General features: G+C 45.3%; 1 pseudogene across 1 annotated transcript; it reads right to left on the bottom strand.

Moving 5' to 3' along the window:
- Positions 1–10,665: 10,665 nt before the first annotated feature.
- LOC308346073 (protoheme IX farnesyltransferase, mitochondrial-like) lies at positions 10,666–12,055 on the bottom strand (annotated as a pseudogene). Its single transcript has 2 exons — positions 12,009–12,055; positions 10,666–11,663 (listed from the first exon to the last, which is right to left on the bottom strand). The product of its transcript is annotated as a protoheme IX farnesyltransferase, mitochondrial-like (transcript).
- Between the last annotated feature and the right edge of the window lie 370 nt (positions 12,056–12,425).

Raw genomic sequence — 12,425 nt, 5'->3', positions numbered from 1 at the left:
GCTCAACCCACTGAGCCACCCAGGCGACCCACTACTAGGTTTTTGTGGAGACTATTCAGTGGTTCTCTGCACAGTGTCCCCAATCCTGTAAAAAATCTAGCCATTGTTAGAAAGGGATGGGGGCAGGACAGTATGGTCACCGTTTTCACTTAATCAGACATAGGAAATTTTGTGTGTGTTGCAGGGTGAAGAGTGCAGACCGAGGAAGGAGCGGATGCAGAATGGGAACAGTTGAGGAAAGCATGTAGGGTCAAACCTTACCTTAAGCTCCGCATGCCATCAGATAGGACCTGATCTAAGGGCATCAGAGTGAGGTTGGTACCCCATAGTGGAAGGAGAGACCTTTTAGTCTGGTACCTTAGTAACTAGGACAGCTTCTGCAGTTGTCTGTCTCAGTGGAGATTCTGAGCCTCTCATTCTCTCATGCTAGAGGAGTGGATTCTTGGTGAAATGCATAACATAATTTCTTTTAGTGCTTGTCAAGTGTAAATAGAAACAAAAAGGAATGTATAACTCTGATTTGCATTCTCTCCCTTGCTCAAATTGAAGCATTACACAAATCTTTTACTACAGAGTCCCAGTTTTTGAGTTCTTAATTTTGACTTTTTTTTTCAGTTTGCCTTAGTATGTCTTCAAATATTTTTTTCTGAAAACATATATATTTTTTAGATCTTCTAGGTCAGTAACAGCTCCTGCCCATATATCATGGTTATGTGCTCTAGTTTATTTTTTAATTTTACTTATTGATTTTTATTAGAAAAAGATTTTATTTATTTATTTATTTGAGAGAGAGAGAGAGAGAGAGAGAGAGAGGATGAGGTGGAGGAGGGGCAGAGAAAGAAGCAGGCTCCCTGCTGAGCAGGGAGCCCTACATGGGGCTCAAACCCAGGAACCTGGGATCATGATCTGAGCAGGAGGCAGACACTTAACCAACTGAGCCACCTAGGTTCCCCCCCACATGAAAAACATTTTGACTAGATTTAAAAATACATGATTACAACAGTTCTGCTCAAAATGTAATCAATGTTATTTCATTATCTTTTGGAACTCAGTGCTGTATGAGCTTTGGGCAAGTGTGAATTCTATTAATATTTAAGTGACCTAGGATTTATGATGGACCTTTTTTGTTTGTTTTGTCTTTTTAATCATTTGCTGGGATTTATTTAGGTGTGTGATCTAGAGATTCCCTGTTTGTCCCTCCATTCTCCATAATCTCCACCCTGCTGTGGGCCATGGGATTTTTACAGAATCAGTTGATGTCCCTAAACTTCTGGTTGATTGGACCAATGGGAGCCACTAGGAGAAGACTAGGAACCGGAGGAGAGTAAAATCAGGCCTTCTTTTACAGCTCTCTCTGGTTTCTGATACTTTATACTACTCTTGCTTTTCCAGGCCTAGTGCTGGTAATGACTGCTAAGTTCTTGACTAACTCTGTGCAAATCCCCTGTAATTGATTATTTCAGGAACTTGGTGATCGTGATCAAACTTCAGTTAGCATGATCTCTAATGACCTGTCTTCAAGGTCACTGATTATTCCTTCTGTTGTGTCCAGTCCACTCTTATGCTATGGTTTTTGTTTTGTTTTGTTTTGCTTTTCAATTTCAGATATTCTGTTTTTCAGTTCTAGAGTTTCTTTTTGGTCATTCTTTTTTTTTTTTTTTTTAAAGATTTTATTTATTTATTTGACAGAGAGAGATCACAAGTAGGCAGAGAGGCAGGCAGAGAAAGAGGGGGAAGCAGGCTCCCCGCTGAGCAGAGAGCCCGATGCGGGGCTCGATCCCAGGACCCTGGGATCATGACTTGAGCCGAAGGCAGAGGCTTAACCCACTGAGCCACCCAGGCGCCCCTTGGTCATTCTTTAGATGTTTAATTTCTTTGCTAATATTTTATGCTGTTTATTCATTATGAGTATGTTGTCCTTTAAGTCCCTTGTACATGTTTAAAATAGATATTTTAAAGTTCTTGTCTGCTAATTCCAATTTTTCTTATATGGGTCTCATTCTCCTTTGTTTTCTCATATGTGGGGGGAGATGTGCTTTAAAAGGATCTCAGATCTGTTTTCTTTTCTTTTTTTTTTTTTTTAAAGATTTTATTTATTTATTTGACAGACAGAGATCACAAGTAGGCAGAGAGGCAGGCAGAGAGAGAGGAAGGAAGCAGGCTCCCTGCTGAGCAGAGAGCCCGATATGGGGCTCGATCCCAGGACCCTGAGATCATGACCTGAGCTGAAGGCAGAGGCTTAACCCACTGAGCCACCCAGGTGTCCCTCAGATCTGTTTTCTATCTTTAGAGAATATTGAATTTTGTTCTGAAATGTGGTTAAATTACTTTATGTAATTTATGTTAAACTACTTTATGTCCCCCAAATCTTATGATTTTATGCATTGCCAGGGCAGGTCTGTTTTGGTTTTACTGTTATTCTTAAGATGAATACATTAGTCCCCAGGGGTGGTCTTTAGTTCTTTCTAAGTGTGGCTTATGGAGTTTTAATGGGGAGCCATTTTTTTCCAAGCCCCTTTAACTTGGAAGGGTTTGATCTCCAAACTCTGTCTTCCCTGTGGTGGGCATGTGCTAAAATCTCTGTTCAGCGATTTGTCCTCCTAGTGTTTTTTCCTGGGGCTCTTTGTAGTCTTGCCCTACACATGTGCACCTCAGGGGTCAGCCAGTGCTGTGAGGGGATTTTCTTCTCTTTCTTTCTTCTTCTTTTTAAAAAAGATTTAATTTATTTATTTGAGAGAGAGAGAGAGAGAGAGTGAGAGAGAGCATGAGAGGGTCAGAGGGAGAAGCAGACTCCCCATGGAGCTGGGAGCCGGATGCGGGACTTTATCCTAGGACTCCGGGATCATGACCTGAGCTGAAGGCAGTCGCTCAACCAACTGAGCCACCCAGGAGCCCAGTTGAGGGGATTTTCTGTGGAGATTTTGAGTTTACTTCCTCTGTGGCTTCCTCCATTTCGTGGAATTCTGTGAATTCCTCTAGTCAGTAACCAGCTGCTTTGGCATGCTTCCATGCTTTTTTCTGACTCTGGAGACCAGTTAAGATTCCAACTTTGCCGGACTCTGTGTGCCATAGTGCACTTTTTCAAATAATCACATGCTCTTCCGTTTCTGTCGGCTTTTGGTCACTCTGCAGTGTTTTCAAACAGCTGTCTTTTCTAAAGCTCCAGAGTTTAAAATTGTGATCATCAGGAAGAATAGTCTGATATAAGTTATTAGGCTACAACCAAGCCATTATTATTTCTTGACTGTTTTTTGGTAATACGCCTATGCACCCTTGCCCGATACAGCTTATTCCCAACTTAGTAGCCAGACTAATCCTATTAGAACATTAAGTCTGATGATGCTTTCTTTTCTTTGTAAGTCACCACTGGCCGTCCATCTCCCTCAGAATAAAAGCCCAAACCCTGGCAATCAGCAGGTTTGTCCTTCAGTGTTTCCCCCCACCCCCCACTCTACTTTTTCGCCCTGCCACCATGTCCTATTATTTTCCATTTTAATCACTCTGTTCCTGCCAAAGTTACCTTCTTCCTAGTTCTTGCACTTGCCTCGGGGCCTTTCCCCTTTCTGTTCTCTTTTCCTGGAATTGGCATCTCCCACCCTATTTTCTTTTTTTTTTTTTTTAAGATTTTATTTATTTATTTGACAGACAGAGATCACAAGTAGGCAGAGAGGCAGACGGAGAGAGAGGAGGAAGCAGGCTCCCTGCCGAGCAGAGAGCCCGATGTGGGGCTCGATCCCAGGACCCTGGGATCATGACCCGAGCTGAAGGCAGAGGCTTTAACCCACTGAGCCACCCAGGCGCCCCTCCCACCCTATTTAAAATGATAAATCCCTATACCCATACCTACTCTAACAGTCTTTTACCAGCTTCCCTGATATACATTATCTCCATAGTGCTCACAACCAGCTTGTTCACGACCGATTCTCTTTGCAAGGATTTAAATTCCGTGAAGGTAGGGATTTTTGTTTTGTTCACTTGTATACTCTCAACCCCAGAACAGAGAAATGCTGAATGAATCAGAGTCTCTTTCTCTGTGTGGAGTCATATTAGCTCAGTTCCTTAATTTTGGAAAAATACGTGTCCAGGGCAGTTCCCAGCCATATTATGAAACTGACATATTTTATCTTGGGTCTATTTATCGTCATTCCTGTGTAGGATCTTTCCTATATAGCTCCTCCCTTGCAGTGCTGATCTTCTGGGACACAACGCTGTCGTGTTTGATAAAATGTCAGTGAATTAGGTGTCTGTGGAGTTTGGTATTTTTATTAGAAATAACCTCAGAAAAACTTGTTATCCTTTAAATCTTACTACCAGTAATATACCAGTGTTCTAGTGTTTATAGAGTTAATAAGAGAGGAATAAGAAAAAAACAGGGATGTTGGTTTAATCATCGTTTATAGAATACATTTTATGAGCCTACATAAATTATGCATCATTGACCTTTAAATGAATTTAGACTTAATGAGATCGTTTCATTATGTTTAAAGATGTAACATAATTATTTTATTATCTTTTTTATTATTTCCTAAGCTTATTTGTGCTCCTCCCCCTCATCAAGGCCCAAGTGTATTGCCTTCTTATCTAATATTTTTAGGCTGTTTTCTGGTTTGTGGTTTGTGGAAATCTGAACTCACTGAATTACAGTGTTACTTAATTTAATTTTCCAGGGCACTCTACAACGACTTTTGCTTTAACAGACCTATGTTTCCAAAAGAGTTAAACTTTGTGCTTTCAAAGTGGATTCTTTAAAAATGTCACTTGCAATGGCAATCTTTATCATCCTGAACACAAATAGAATAATGAATCTAGAGCTCAGTTTAGGCTCAGCATTCTGCCCTCTAGTGTTGGATCTTGAAACTGCAGATTAATTTTGAACATGACTTTGTGTCCCATGGAGTCCTAGGGTCCCCAGAGGGTCCCAAGAAATCTGAAGGGAGGGAGGAGGCAGCTGAACTCTGGCCTCATTCCTGTCAGATGCAGAAGCTCCACTTTTTTGTATTTTCCTGATTTTGGGACACTACTTATTTCTTACTTGATAAAATCATTGTTTTGGCGCTCCAAAAATAAAAAAAAAATTACAAACAATGGTACTACGGGAGCGACTGGGTGGCTCAGCTGGTTCAGCATCGGACTCTTGATTTTGGCTCAGGTCATGATCTCAGAGTCACCAGATTGAGCCCCGCCTCAGGTTTTGTGCTCAGCGGGGAGTCGGCTGGAGATTCTCTCCCTCCCTCTCCGCTGTTCCTCCCCCTGCTCCCGCACTCTCTCTCTCTCAAATAAATAAATCTTTTAAAAAACACCCCAAACTCAAGTACCGGAATATAAGGGTATGAAACCCAAGAGGTGATTGTAGTATACATACTCATTTATATCACTGGACTTTAGAATTGGGGCTGTATTTCCTCATATAAAACGTATAAATGCTTGAGCTAGCCCCAAGTAACTATTTAATGTATGGTGGAATTTAACATCTATATATATGTATTTGTTAAAGATTTTATTTATTTATTTGACAGAGATCACAACTAGGCAGAGAGGCAGGCAGAGAGAGAGCATGTCTTAAGTGTGTCCTCCAGCTTAGAGTCTCTCGCAAGGTTGTAATCAAGGTGTCAACCAAGGCTGGTATCTCATCTGAAGACTTAGGAAGGATCTTCTTTCAAACCCCCTCACTGGCTATTGGCTAGAGGCACCCTCAATTCCTCGCTACATGAGCCTCTCCACAGAACAGCTCACAAAATGGCAGCTGGCTTCATCAGAGTGAGTAAGCGAGAAGAGCCAGGGTGAATGAGTGCAAACAAAATGGAAGCCATAGTCTCTTTGGAACCTAATCTCAGAAGTGACAACTCAGGCGCCTGGGTGGCTCAGTGGGTTAAGCCTCTGCTTTCGGCTCAGGTCTTGGGATAGAGTCCCGCATCGGGCTCTCTGCTCCGCAGGGAGCCTGCTTCCTCTCTCTCTCTGCCTGCCTCTCTGCCTACTTGTGATCTCTCTATCAAATAAATAAATAAAATCTGTTTTTTAAAAAAATTAAAAAATAAATAAAAAGAAGTGACAGCTCTTCACTTCTGCTACTGTCCTGTTAATGTAGGCTCAGGGCAGGAAACAAGAGCTCAGAGTCCCTGGAGGTTATCAAAACTCCACAGAGCCAAGGGGAGAAGCAAGCCACCAAGAACCCAAATTCTGAACTGGGAGAATCAGGCTAGAGGCCCAGAAATCATGAGCAGGGATATTTGAATCCTTTCCTGGGAAGGTTGGAAAAGGCTCCATCCCCTCAACCCCATCTCCCCTTCCCTTCCAGAGGGACTTCGGGCCCCTTCCCATGCCCAGTAAAATCCATTTCTCTGCCCCCATATGCTTTGACCCTCGCCCAGAAAACAAAAGAGAAACAGGATTGTTTCCGTGAAAGATTAAGGAGAACATTTCACTGCAAGTCATAGCACAGAAACATCAGAACTGCTTTCAGGATGACTCCAGCAGAACCTCCCACAGGAAGATCCAAGACCCCTTGATTATCAGCAATAAATACATGGTTGCAAATGAGTTCCCAAGCCGGACTGTTTGACCATGAGTTCATGAAACCTGAGCACATAAACAGTATTTTCTGCTAAGTATTTTTCTGTTTAAAATATATAGGGGCGCCTGGGTGGCTCAGTGGGCTAAAGCCTCTGCCTTTGGCTCAGGTCATGATCCCAGGGTCCTGGGATGGATCCCCACATCAGGCTCTCTGCTCAGCCGGAAGCCTGCTTCCCCCTGTCTCCTCTCTCTGCCTGCCTTTCTGCCTACTTGTGATCTCTGTCTGTCAAATAAATAAATAAAATCTTAAAAAAAAAAAAAAAAAGATGTGCTCAGGTTCCTTACCCACAGGAACTGAGAGAATAAATATTTGTTGTTTTAAGTTGACACATTTGGGGTAATTTGCTATGCACCAATAGATAACAATACAGTGGTCTTGGAGAAGGAGTGCTGGAGATCAGAAGAGCCTACTCGGGGCTGGTCAGAGAAGCCATGTCAACCACTACAAGAACTGTGACTAGATCTAGTCAAGTAAGGAGACATTTGTCTTTTATCCCTTCTCTAAGTCCTCAGCACTAAGTAGCCAGAGCCTAGAAGAAGGGATGGGTGAGGGTGTGATGGGGTGGGACTCTTTTTTTTTTTTTTTTTAAGATTTTATTTATTTTAGAAAGCAGGAGTGCGAATGGGCTGGGGGAGGGGCAGAGGCAGAGGGACAAGCAGACTCCCCCCTGAGCAGGGAGCCTGATGCCGGGCTCGATTCCAGGACCCTAGGATCGTGACCCGAGCCGAAGGTAGATGCTTAACTGACTGAATCACCCAGGTGTCCCTGAAGGGGTGGGACTCTTGAGCACATCAAAATGATGGGTTTTCTGTGCACAAGGGCAGAGGCTGTTTCTGTCCAAGAGCTACCTGGCAGGCAGCAGAGGCGGGACAGACAACAGACCTTGTGACATTCAGTAGGGGAAAGGTGGCCCCTAGAGCCACAAGTTAGCCTACCCCAAGGGGGCTATGTGTATAGACAGTGCTAAGAATGAGCTTTTGAAAGCAGTCTCTGTTTTTGTCTAGGAAAGCATAAAGGGTCTATCATTTTTTGGAAAGTTTTACTTTTCTTCTATAATCACAGGAAGCGCACTGTCTTATTATGGAGGAGCTGCTTTCTCCATCAGAGGGTGGACCTACAGGACCTACAGGACCTAGGATCCTTGGAAACCCTGGGAGCTCCACTGGGTGCCATTCAATGGAAGCAGGAGAGCCTTCTTTGCTGGATTTTATACCGTTTCTTTAGGAAAATCTTTTTGAATTGCCCTCCATTCTCTTAAAAAAAAATTCACTGTAGGAGAGCAGAAAGGAGAAACTGAAAACCACGATCCCAGTGCTGAGCAGAACTGTCAGCGAACATCTTGGTGTATGTTTTTCCAGTCTCTCTTCGAAGCTGTCTCTGTTGTGATTTACACGGTTGACTCATACCACAGAAACACTTTTGCCAAGATCTTTTGTAATTTACCATAATAATAACTTGATATTTTTTCATGTTTCCAAGTATACGACTGTATTTAAAAAAATATATATATATATTTGTATTTGAGAGAGAGAGAGAATGAGAGAGAGAGAGTATGAGAGGAGAGAGGTCAGTGGGAGAAACAGACTCTCTGGCGAGCAGAGAGCCTGATGTGGGACTCGATCCCAGGACTCCAGGATCGTGACCTGAGCCAAAGGCAGTTGCCCAACCAACTGAGCCACCCAGGCGCCCACGACTGTATTTTTTCAAAAGAGATTTTATTTTTAAGTCATCTCTACACCCAGCGTGGGACTCGAACTCACAACCCTGGGACCAAGGGTCCCACGCTTTACCAACTGAGCCAGCAAGGCGCCCTGACCGTAACGTTATTTTTGAAGGTTCCATAGTATTCCATTTAAAAGATGCAACATAATTTAGGGTATTTAATGTCCTTTTGGTAGGCATTTAGAAAGGTCCTAGTTTTTTTTTTATTTAAGATTTTATTTATTTATTTGTCAGAGAGAGAGAGCACACACACAAGCAGGGGGAGGGGCAGATAGAGGGGGAAGCAGGCTTCCCGCTGAGCAAGGAGCTCGATGTGGGACTTGATCCCAGGACCCGGGGATCATGACCTGAGCCGAAGGCAGATGCTTAACCTCCAGAGCCACCCAGGCATTCCAGAAAGGTTCTAGTTTTTGATATGCAGAGATGACTCTTCTCCTTACTTGATGTAACCAAGTGAGGTCAAGTTGAGAAAGGGGCGTAGACTTAGTGCAATGAGACCACGGAGAGACAAAGAACGTCCAGGGGTTTCAAGAACTCTTGATGGCACTTCTATGCACTTTTCTGTCCATGTGAGAGTCAGACCATGTGCAGCCTATGGCCATCCTGTCTGTAAGGTGAGGGGGTTGGTCCCACGATTTCTTTGGTCATTTCCATGTTTGTGAATTTTTGACCAGTTGAGTGATCTTCAAGTTCTCCTCCAGTGTGCTTCCTCCTGTGTGAAACGGGAATAGAAATGCCCTTCCCAGGGGGAAGGATGATCAAATGGAGGATCAAATGTGATCATGTACCTCTATCATGGACCCCAACACAGTAAGCCCTCATCAAATCTCCCCTGTTACTAGGTTGAACCATATGAAATTGCCATATTTTGTAGGTCGAACATGACTAATACTGGCGATTTCACGTGGTCCAAGCTAATAGTTTTTCTCCTATAATGTGCTTCCATTTGTGCTTTCTTTTTTCCCTTATATACTGGCTTATTGCAGCAGGAAAGGAGAATGGAGACATTCTACAAATCTGAGGTCTGCAACAAGGTGTAGCTATTCTTTGCAGACATTCCTGTGCCACGTTGCCCAGACCTGGATACAGCCAAGAGATAATATTACAGATAAGTAGAAACAGGTCGGATGTTATCTGCAGTCGCTTTAGGAACTTCTGAGAACATGCACATTGCTGTTCAAATGTTTAAATGTTGCCTAAACTTCCCAAAATGAATTCCAACAGGGCAACATGCCCCTGGAGATTGAGTACTTAAAACATCCCATTTAAGCCATACCTGGCAACAGGGACACTTGCACAACTCCTGGAACCAGACACAACACAAGTTGAGGCCAACCCATGCTTCTGGCTCTTAAGGCCAGTGGGTGTACGGAGGCTAACTTCTGACTTTAGAAGCTGCCAGGAGAGAAATGGTGTTTTTCACTAAAGGGACAAGAATGTGAGCTTTGTGGCTGGCTAGGCCAGCTCACTTTTCTTCTGATTTCCCTTCTCATTTGGGCTTGAGAAGCCAGACAGCAAAGGGCCTGCTGATTGGCAGTGGTGACCGAGGGGAACATGGGTCAGAGGAGGATGGGCAGGTCTGAGGTCTAGCGCCCACCTTTGAGAAAGAAATACCTCAGACACCTCCTGTATTGTATTGTATTTACTTAGTATTACTGTTAATTTTAAGTAGGCTCCACGCCCAACATGGGGCTCGAACTCACCACCCTAAGATCAAGAGTCACATGCTCTATCCTGGACTGAGCCAGCCAGGTGCCTCGCGGGATACCTCCTGTGTTTAAAGTGAACTATAAAGATGCCTTTGATTCCTTGGAGTTTTTGAAATGCTGATGGGTAATGGGGGTGGGCTAGGGGCTGGCAGTCCCGTCTGAGATTGCCAAGGCAGCTGCTTGGAATTCTCCCTTCGCATGCCAAGCAGCGGCACATCCTTGGTGTTCTACATTGTTTGAAGAGATATGTGGTTGAGAATATCCATGAGAACGTTGTGAGTGTGTGTGCACGTGTGCGTGCATGAGGGGCCATAAGGGAAGGGATGCACTTGTACATCTGCACGAGGAAGAAAAACAACTGGGGGAAAGGGAATTGGGGAAAGAAATATATAAAGACGCTTAAAGAGAAAACTGTTCTCATCCTAATCACCTGAGCCAACCTCTGTCTTATTTGGGAAGCCTTTTCGACATTACCATTAAAGACAGTCATCAGGTGATCACTGAGCACCAAATAATTCTAGTCTTGTACCAGATGCAGCAATCTCTCTTCTCGAGCTCCTGAATTACCAGAATGTTCTTGTCTAACAGCAAAGGGATAGCAAAAATTATGAGCCTCCCTTGCTGTTTTCTGTTTCTGTTTTCTTCCCACATGCCTATGTGATGTCAACTGTGAGGCTCTTCCCTGGCCCCTTTCCCAGCTGGGGGCCACTTAGCACAGGTGAATGGGAGCAGTGGGAGCAGGGGCAGGTGCCGGAGGGCTGGGGAAGAGCAGCTTCCGGGAGCTCTTCCGGTCTGCATCCCTGGAGAACGGAAAGTCACGGTAGGAAATACACAGGTTGATGGGGAGGGAGATGACGGGGAAGGTCCATGTGCTGACATCCAGGATGGGGGCCGCTGAGGACGGTCCGATGAAGGCCAGGCAGTGGTGCAGGACAGTGCCCCTGCACAGGGCTGGGTGGGTGACCGACATCATAGGGTAGCCTCGGGAGAGTCTGTGTAGAGTCCCCAGGTCAGGGCGTTGAAATGGGGGAAACTGGCAAGCGTAGAGGATTCTTCCTGGAAGAAATGAATGTTCCAGCATCGAGTCTGCCAGTAGCTGCTGTTCTGCCCATGACAGGTGGGATGGCCCTCAAAATGGTTCTGACCTACGTGCTGACAATGCTGATCCTCTTAATGGGGTAAAGCAGCAGGTTACAGGGAAATGTGGAAGGCCTCCAGGGCTCCTGCAGGTGGAGTGGGTTCACCCCTCTCCCCCTGCCCCTGGCTGGAAGGGCATGTCCTGGAACAGCACAAGTGGCCAAGGACACCGTTGGTCACGGACTGATCTGTCCACGAACCAGAGGTCTGTGTTTTGTCCTATCCATGTGTGAATCCAATGACGCCTCAAAAAACTGATGGTTGGAGTTGGTGGCACAGGATGCCAGGCCTGTTATGAGAAAAGGAAGCAGGAAGCAGGGCTGGTCAGAAGGTCCCTGAGCCAGTGCAAACCCAGCTGAGAGCTGTGAGTTGGATCTTGGACAGCGGAGCCAGAATTCCTGGCAAATCATCCAGACGCCGCTTCAGGTCTCCCCACTGCTTTCTGGAAGCTGGTTCCAGCTTCAGCAGTTAGTTCTTTTTCCTTTGGCTTTGCGGACAGAGGCAGGCTGGGGGGTGGAGGAGGTCTCACGTCCTAGATGTCTGCTATGGCCTGACCCAAAGGTGTTTTTTCCAGGAAAGAAAATGGCGCTGGCCTCACTTCCGTTTTACTTGCTGGTTGAGGCTTCTGTCCCAGTTGTGTGACATGCAGGCGCTTGAGGAAGGTTAAGTGCTGAAATGTCACCCACGGCTTATGGACGGTCCTGAAAAGATGCATCTGTGTGAGGGGATTCCTGCAGTGACCCTTTTTCTGGAAACCATACACATCCTCCGACCCAGCCTGTCAGGAGGCACGAGGAGAGAGTGTGCAGGGTGGGGCTGTAGTGCCCGAGTTTGGCTGCTCCCTGGGTCCCCGTGTCCTCTCTTCTCACGGTTGCCGGGCACTGCCATCTTCCTTTTCCTGAACTTGCACTTCCATGGTTAGTCTTCTGTGCCTGGGAGGGGCACACCACATAGGGAAACAGCATGAGCCATGGTCCAAAGGCAGGCAGCATCCTGGCATCTTCGGCAACCTTTTCACAAACCATCTCTGGGCCCTGTTTTACTCATAACCGGGAAGGAGGCCCCCTTCCTAGTGTTATTTTCGCGTGCACAGCTGGGGCTGACCCAAGTCCCTGCTCATCCTCGCCGAAGCTGGCTTAGTGCTTCTAAGAGGACGGTTAGAGATGACGGCTAATGCCACTGACTTGTTCCTGGAACAAGCATCGAGGACCTCTAGGATCTGCACAGCCACCCAGATTTACCACGTAGAACCAAGGATTCTCATTGCCTGGCAAAGTCAAGGGACA

This window comes from Martes martes (genome assembly GCF_963455335.1).
Source record: "Martes martes genome assembly, chromosome: 7".
Classification (NCBI taxonomy): Eukaryota; Metazoa; Chordata; class Mammalia; order Carnivora; family Mustelidae; genus Martes; species Martes martes.
The sequence above is the reverse complement of the archived record's forward strand: the minus strand, read 5'-3'. Positions and strand labels throughout refer to the sequence as shown.